An 8639-nucleotide genomic window follows, 5' to 3' on the forward strand; every position below is an offset into this window, starting at 1 on the left:
TACTTGTGGCCTTAAAGGGTTACTTCAGCGATTAGCATATGGCTTTGTATCTGTAGAAACCCTGGAGTATATTCAAATGACCGTGCTCCCCCCTCTTATATCCCCCTGAGACGAGAGATTTATGCATTTTATTTCTGGAAAAATTCCTCTCGTGACGCAAATTGACGATATTTGCGTCACGAGAGGAATGATTGCCCAGAGGCTAAAGACTACAGCCAGCAGAGGGAGCCATTTCCACATGTTTTCAACTCGTGCATGGGGAATGGAGATCACACTTACAGCACAGCTCAGCTACAGGCATTAATTTAAACTGATGCTAAGCAATGTAAGTGTTTTAACTTCTCAAATTAATTTCTATGAAAGTTAAGCTTCCAAAGGCATGAACTGAAAACGCGTTGTGAATGTATGCCGCGAATGTGGTCGCGATTACCTCAGCTCTCATCACGAGAGCTCATCAGCTCATTTATGATGTTAAATGTAATCTGAGTCTGCTGTGAAACTCACGCGGCAACTCGATCGTTATATTGGTTTTACATCGGTTTTTGTAAGATGGCGCCGCCGTGTTCGGTCGCCGTTCAGGTCGCTCCTCTGAGACTTTGCTTTTATTTATTATTCTACAATCTTATGTTCTCGATTTTTACTAATCTATCATCAGCCTTGGTCTGCTATGATAGCAAAACACTTTTGGATATAGGTTATCGCTACACTGACCTGGTTCAAGACGCTTTCATCAATCCTCTGTGGCCACCTGAGATTCTTCGGAACGCCGAGTTGAACAAAGGCCACCCGACTCGTAGGCGAAGATTCAAAAAACACCACGGGAAACGCGCTGGGATCCGCAACAGACTGAGGAAGAGAGCATTCAGTCCTCCTCTCCCGAGGATTCTGCTCGCAAATGTCCAATCCTTGGAGAATAAGATGGACAATCTTAGAGCCAGGATAAGTTTTCAACGGGACATGAGAGACTGCAACATCTATTGTTTGTCCGAAACATGGCTCACGCCCGCGGTCCCGGACGCAGCTGTGACGCCGTCTGAGAACTTCTCTGTTTTCCGGATGGACAGAACAGCCGAGGCCGGTAAAACCAAAGGCGGCGGAGTGTGTTTCATGATCAACAAGAAATGGTGCGATCCAAGAAACATCTCCATCCTTTCGCGATCCTGCTCGCCTCTCCTGGAACATGTATCAATCATTTGCCGCCCATTCTATCTGCCTAGGGAGTTTTCTTCGGTCGTCGCCACTGTGGTTTATATTCCGCCACAGGCAGACACGGGACTGGCTTGATCTGGCCTCCATGATACCATCAGCGGCTCCACAAACAGCTACCCCGATGCGGCTTTCGTCGTCGCGGGTGATTTTAACAAAGCCAACCTTAAGAAAGTATTGCCTAACTTTCACCAACATGTCTCCCGTCCCACACGAGGAGCAAACACACTGGATCACTGCTATTCTCTGTTTAAGAATGCCTACAAGGCTCGTTCACTACCAGCCTTTGGTAAATCGGACCATGCCGCCATTTTCCTTACACCTGAGTACAAACAAAGGCTCGTTCAGGAACCCCCGGTGAGGTGAGAAGTTAAACGCTGGTCGCCTCATTCAGAGATCACGCTACAGGCAGCTCTTGACGACGTTGACTGGGACATGTTCCGGGCGAGTTCATCGGACGTCAGCGAGTTCACTGATGTGGCGCTCTGCTTCATCAACACACTGACAGAGCAAGCCACACAAACAATAACTATAACGTCCTTCTCTAATCAGAAACCGTGGGTGGACAGTTCAATCCGCGCTGCAGTGAATGCCCGCACTGCCGCATACAATGCCGGTCTACTAACAGGGAATATGAGGGATTATAAATCATCCTGTTATGCTCTCCGACGCGCCATTAAAGCCGCAAAGCTCCGTTATAGGGATCGCGTGGAGTCTTATTTCCAACTCAACGACTCCCGGCGGATGTGGCAGGGACTGAGGACCATCTGTGCTTTTGGAACGAAATCCTCTGCAGAAGTGAGAGCTGATCCGTTGCTTGTGAACGAGTTAAACTCTTTCTACGCTCGCTTTGATGGCAATCGCGGCAGCGCGACACCGCCGAGTGACGCGTCAGACAGAATCACTCAGAGCTGCAACAATCACGTGATCTCTGTCTCGGAGGATGAAGTTCGTAGGACACTCAAACGTGTGGATGTTAGGAAAGCTGCTGGTCCGGATGGCGTTTCAGGTCGTGTCCTGCGGTCCTGTGCTGATCAGCTCGCCGGACTCCTCACATCCATCTTCAATGAGTCCCTTGCTACATCTGTGGTCCCAACCTCATTCAAAAAATCCACCATCATCCCTGTCCCTAAGAACAGTAAACCCTCTTGCCTAAATGACTATCGCCCAGTGGCTCTCACGTCTTTAGTCATGAAGGTCTTTGAGAGACTCATCAAAAACAACATTTGCTCCTCCATCCCTGACACCTTGGACCCTCTTCAGTTCGCCTATCGTCCCAATAGATCGACTGAAGATGCCATCTCTCACGTCCTCCACTCCTCCCTCACACATCGACAGCAAGAATGGGAACTATGTAAGACTGCTATTTATTGACTATAGTTCAAACTTTAACACCATAGTTCCCATTAAGCTAACTAACAAACTCCTGGATCTCGGACTGAACTCTTCTCTCTGTCACTGGATTGAAGATTTCCTCACTGGCAGACCTCAGGTGGTGAGAGTAGGACAGTTCACCTTCACCTCCATCACCGTGAGTGTGGGAGCTCCACAGGGCTGTGTCCTCAGTCCCCTGCTCTACTCTCTCTACACGCATGACTTTTTGTCCACACACAGCTCCACCTCTGTCATCAAGTTTGCGGATGATACTGTTGTCCTGGGCCTCATTTCCAACAACAATGAGACCGCATACTTGGACGAGGTGGAGCAACTGACATCATGGACATCATGGACATCAAGACAACTGTCTCCTTCTGAATGTGAACAAGACCAAAGAACTGATTGTGGACTCCAGGAAGAGACAGCAACGGCCATATTCCCCTCTCATGATCAGCGGGACACCAGTAGAGAGAGTGAGCAGCTTCAAATACCTGGGTGTCAACATCTCCGAGGACCTGACCTGGACTGCACATATCCAGTCTCAGGTGAAAAAGGCAGGCAAAGACTGTACCACCTGCGCCAGCTGAGGAAATTCCGGGTCTCACCAGCTATCCTGAAAACTTTCTATTCAGGGGCGATAGAAAGTTTACTGACTCAGTGCATCACAGCGTAGTATGGTAACAGCACCAGTCACGACTGCAAAGCCCTGCAAAGAGTGGTGCGCTTGTCCGAGCGCATCTCAGGGTCAGCTCTCCCGTCTCTGCAGGACATCTACATCAAACGATGCAGAGGCAGATCTACAAAAATCATCAAGGACATTAATCACCCGGCCAACCCCCACTTCACCCGGCTGCCTTCTGGTAAGCGCTTCCGTAGTCTGATGGCCAAAACTGAGAGACTCAGGAGGAGTTTCTTCCCACAGGCCATCAGACTCCTGAACGCTGTCACTTAACAACACGTGACTTCATCTCACTTCAGTACTAACAAACTCACATACTGATATTGCACTGCACTTTATTCTTGTGTTCATGTAACTACTGTCACGGGGTGAAGAATCACTCGACAAGAGGTATGTGAAAATCAAAGCCCCGGAGGGTGGTTTTATTGAGGAGGGTGAGGTGCCTGGTGAAAGTGGGTGCCCAGACGTGCTCCAAAGTGGTTGGGCTGTCGGTCACTCGCTGCTTTCTGTGAAGAGATGAGAGAGAGATTAGCACAGCGTTGCATTTGCTTCAAGCGCCCCTTCTCAGTGCAACGTGTGCTCCTTAAGAGCATGCGGGCTGATGGGGAGCAGCTGTGACCGATCAGCCGGTGACGAGGATGTGCAGGTGTTCTCTGTTGGTTGCCAGGGCGACGCTGATTCCTCTGGGAGTGCTCGTCACATTACTCATTATAATGCTGTTTGCACATTACACTCCTGCACTTGTTATCCACGTATTTATTTTTATAGTCTCCAGTTTACTTTGTCTCACTTATTTTATTCCACATCTCTTATTTCTTTTACTTGATTTATTCATAATTCTACATATGTATATATATAGCACCTTATCCTATTCCTATTTTATCCTATCCCTATTTTATAATTTATTGTGCTTTTTTTGTTAATTGTTATTTGCTGTCCATGGAGCGGACCTGTTTACATTTCACTGCCGGTTGTATTCTGTATAACTGTGTATGTGACAAATAAAACTCTTGAACTTGAACTTGATATTGAACAGACACGTTCAGTATTTAATTGTCGGAACTCAGTCTCTGTAATGCAGTAGCGGTGGCTTTGGGAATGGCCTCACAGGGCAGCGAAGCATTCTGGGAATTGTAGTCTTTCATCCCCATGAGACAAAAATACATTTTCTGTCTTTTCTCAGTCTAGAAAGCACCAAATTAAAAAATAAGTTCACATTTCTACTACATTAATGACCCAATTTAAATACAGATTCATCTTCCCAGCGCTGAAGTATCCCTTTAACTGGCTGTCTTGAGTCTCTGTGAAATCCCCTCTTGTGAATGGGTACAGGCGTACTTGCTAGCAGATAGAACCTGAAGTCATCTACTTTAACCTGCGGCTCACACTCTAAACCATGCTGATAGATCTAGCAAGGTTGGAACGAGATGCAGCTGCTCCTAGCGACTCTGAATCATCACTCATCTAAGGGGAAGAATCTACTCTCAGTCTTGACTGTAACTTCTGTTGATGATCAGGGAGTTCGAAAGGTAGCTAGGGAATCGCACCGATCGTCTAGGTCTGATGGAGTGGCTGTGGACACTATTATTAGCTATTATCATATTTATTTTACAACAACGGCAAAAGTCATCAGAAACCATTGCAACATCTTCCGCAAAATCACAAACAGAGAATTGCTCTGCAATCTAGAGGTCGACGGATAGTGGAAGCTAGGTTGGACCTCGCTTGCCGATAACCGATTAATCGACCGATAGTTTTTAAAAAGATACTAGATTAAAATATAATAATAATACATAAAATAACAGGTAAAAAAGCAGTGCTGAACTTTTTACAAGAAATTTTAAAAAGTACTGAACCATGAAAATGTGTTAAATTTCATATATAAATATTAAAATGAGTTCTAACAGAAAAAAAATTCTACAGAAAGTAACTAAAACATTAAAATATTACAAATAAATGTTTCTTTAGCTATAACCTAGAAACATGTATGTAAATGTCAGGTAACAGACTGCAAATCCCATTTGTTAACAATGATGTATTTATTTAGCTAGCTTACATGAACTAAATGCATTATGTAATGTTCATTTTACAACATGTATTAATATTCGAGCAATACAATTCTACCTTAGTCATTCATGTTAGTTCATAGTGCATAAAAAAGGTTAAAAGATAAAACTAACATGAATAATACTTCTACAGCAATTATTAACCTTACTTAATGTTACAAATTGAATATTATTGTATTATATTAAGTGTTATCATTTCATATAAATCCAAACAGTTTGCTTTTTTAGGACACAATGGTTTTCTTATCAAAATAATAACATATGTATTGACGTCTTATGCGTTTATATTTCTGTTGGATGCATGATAGTTTCTCACATCAAAAAAAGTTTCTCAGTTACATCGTTTTAAATGCTTGAGGTAACCGTTGCTGCTAATATTAGCGTCCTGTCAGCCTCGACGACAAAGTACATATACTGCTGTTCTTCCCCTGCTAAAGCATCTAGTCAACAAATCAATCACTTTATAATGATTTGGCAACATGTAACGTTACTGAAGTGTTCTGTATTCATACCGTTTCTCTGTTGGTGTTTTAAACGCGCATCAGATGTGTCAGCGCTCTGTGCAGCGTTCAGTGAAGTGCGCAGCCTTCACGTGTCCTCATGTGTTAATGTAAATAGTGATAGTTTTTCATTTGTCCTCTAGAGGCCGCTCTCGCGCTATATAACGCCAGCAGACCCTTCTCAGAGCTCTCGTAGGCTACTGTGTAATGACAGCACCCTTCTCAGCCGCTCCTGCAACGGACGCAAACCGGAAAAACTATCGGTATTGATTTTTTGCCGATAACCGATTGTTCCACCAATCAGCTATCGGTGCCGATTAATCGGCAAATCCGATGAATCGGTCGACCTCTACTGCAATCTTCATCGTCCGTTGGTGATGCCCCGTTGGAAACGGTTTGTCTATGAAGCTTTGCCAGACCATAACTCAGTTACTACTGAGAATGCTCTGGTTTTAACCAGGCTAGATGGATGGCAGAACTATACAGAGTAGTTTGGCCTGTAACATAGTATGAGTGGTATGAATGGTTCTAAAACAACAGCAATGACAATACTCAATTAGTATTAATAAGAAGAATTAAATCACTTTGAAACATATACACATATTATACATACTATACAACCCACGATTCCAAAAAATTTTGGGGCACTGTAAAAATTGTGAATAAAAAAAGGAATGCAATAATTTACAAATCTCAAACCCCTGATCCTCAAACTTCAGAGAAAGACCTTAACAGCAATCAGTTTCTGCTGGGAGCACAAACTGTACAGAAGAGCTTTAATCCATCTGAATTATTTATTTAAGTTTATTAGTTTATTATTTTAAGCCACATCAGCAGAAAAGGCTATTTTCATGGCAATCAAATAGTAAATTATATTCACCCAGTTTAAAAAAGTCTATTAATTAAATTTCTAAATAAATCTGTTGTCTGATATCATTTTAAAGCAGGACAGTCCAATATAATCTGCTTTATCATCCAAACCATCATGTGACCATTCTGAATTCAGCGAAAGTTTTATTCAATTAAATGTTAAACCCGTGTTTTAGTTTACATCTGATCAATTGAAATGGATTCCTAGAGTGTCTATATATCATCAGCTATACGTGCTGTATATCAGCAGCTGTCTCTTCAGCATGTTAATACACTAAACAGACAAACTTTCTTAGTAACAACTGGGCTAAAAATCAATGATAAAAAGATACACAACACTTACAGTTGCTGTCTTCCCTGTTGTTAGATTGTGAGACTTCAACAGCACAACTACAGCAAGTTAATACACTAAACAGACAAACTTTCTTAGTAACAAAAAAATAAAATGAGAAAAAGACAAAACACACAACATTTTTTTTTATACAAGTTTCTCTGAACATTTAGTTTTCAGCAGTACACATGCAGCGGAGAAGAGAAGAATGGCATCTAAGGTAAAACTGAAAAAGCACACATTATACAGAATTTATCCTGACCTGGATGTAAATGTTACTAATAAAGCCTCCAGAAATATCAGAACTGTAATGCTGAAAAAGTGAAACACGAGAAAAACATTTGATGAAATTAATGGACCGGGCCAGAATAACTCAAACCCTGACCAAACACAGTAAAACTGTTCAAAAATACTTGTAATTTAATTAAGGTTAGACTAAATTCCCGTCATCATGCATTATGTGAGAACTTCTAAAAAAATTATGAACAGGCAGTTTTGACAAACAACATCCATGTGTGAATCTTTCTAAAGTCTAAAATTAGCTGGCGGCAAGACAACGTAATGACATAATATAATTAAAAAAGCCACCTGCCAATTTTTTTTACAAATTACACAAAAAAAACCACGAATTTCTGGAGCTTTATAAGGAAACAGCTAAACGACCAAACCAACAAAACAAGTTAAAATAGAGAAATTATAAATGTTTTTTTTTTAAAAACATGATTACCAATTATTTATTTTAACGATTGTATACAGTATTTGTACACCCTTTACATTTTTATTTCAATGTTGTAATTTAAATTTTTATTAACCTCTTAACCCACGCCCTGCTTTGAGAAATAAATAAAAAAATGACATACCCCAAATAAAAATGTCTGCAGCTCTTAAACCCTATGGTCTATATCCATAAATGTTGTCTTATTTTAAACTAGACACTTCAAATTATGTTATCCAAAAGTCATAACTCAAAGTAGTATAGGGACAGATTAAAACAAGGGGAAATATGCATGTAAGTGACTCACATTTTTATTTTTTTATTATTCCCTTATGGAAAAAAATATGAGATTTTAATTTTAATGCCCTGGAAATAACCTAAATATAAAACTGAATGTCTGATCATGCTTTGATTAAAATTTGAGGACGATTCTCTCAAAAATGTAGCTTCTGTAAGCTTTTATGTCAAAAAAGACTGGGCGTCCTTTCAATAAAGTCCAATTATATTAGAACATTTGTGTAATAGTAAAGAGTAGTTTTTATTCAAATAAATCTGCAATAAACTGCTAATTATAATGCATTTGCAGTCCCTGATAACTAAAACAACTATTTACAGAATTTATAAGTGTAAAAAAACTAATTTAGTTGATAAAAACAGTCTCTAATTTAGTCTGCGCGTTGTATGGTAAAGTGTGTGCGGCGCTTACACTGGCAGGCGGTGGATCCCTTGAGACATTACATTTACATTTACATTTAATCATTTAGCAGACGCTTTTATCCAAAGCGACTTACAAAAAAAGGGTAGAGCAATAGAAGCAACGAAACAAACAAAGCCAACAACCTGTAAGAGCTGTAAGAAATCTCAATTAATTAGCAGAGTACACAACGGTTTTTTT

This window comes from Pseudorasbora parva, chromosome 25, assembly GCF_024679245.1.
Source record: "Pseudorasbora parva isolate DD20220531a chromosome 25, ASM2467924v1, whole genome shotgun sequence".
NCBI classification, from domain to species: Eukaryota; Metazoa; Chordata; class Actinopteri; order Cypriniformes; family Gobionidae; genus Pseudorasbora; species Pseudorasbora parva.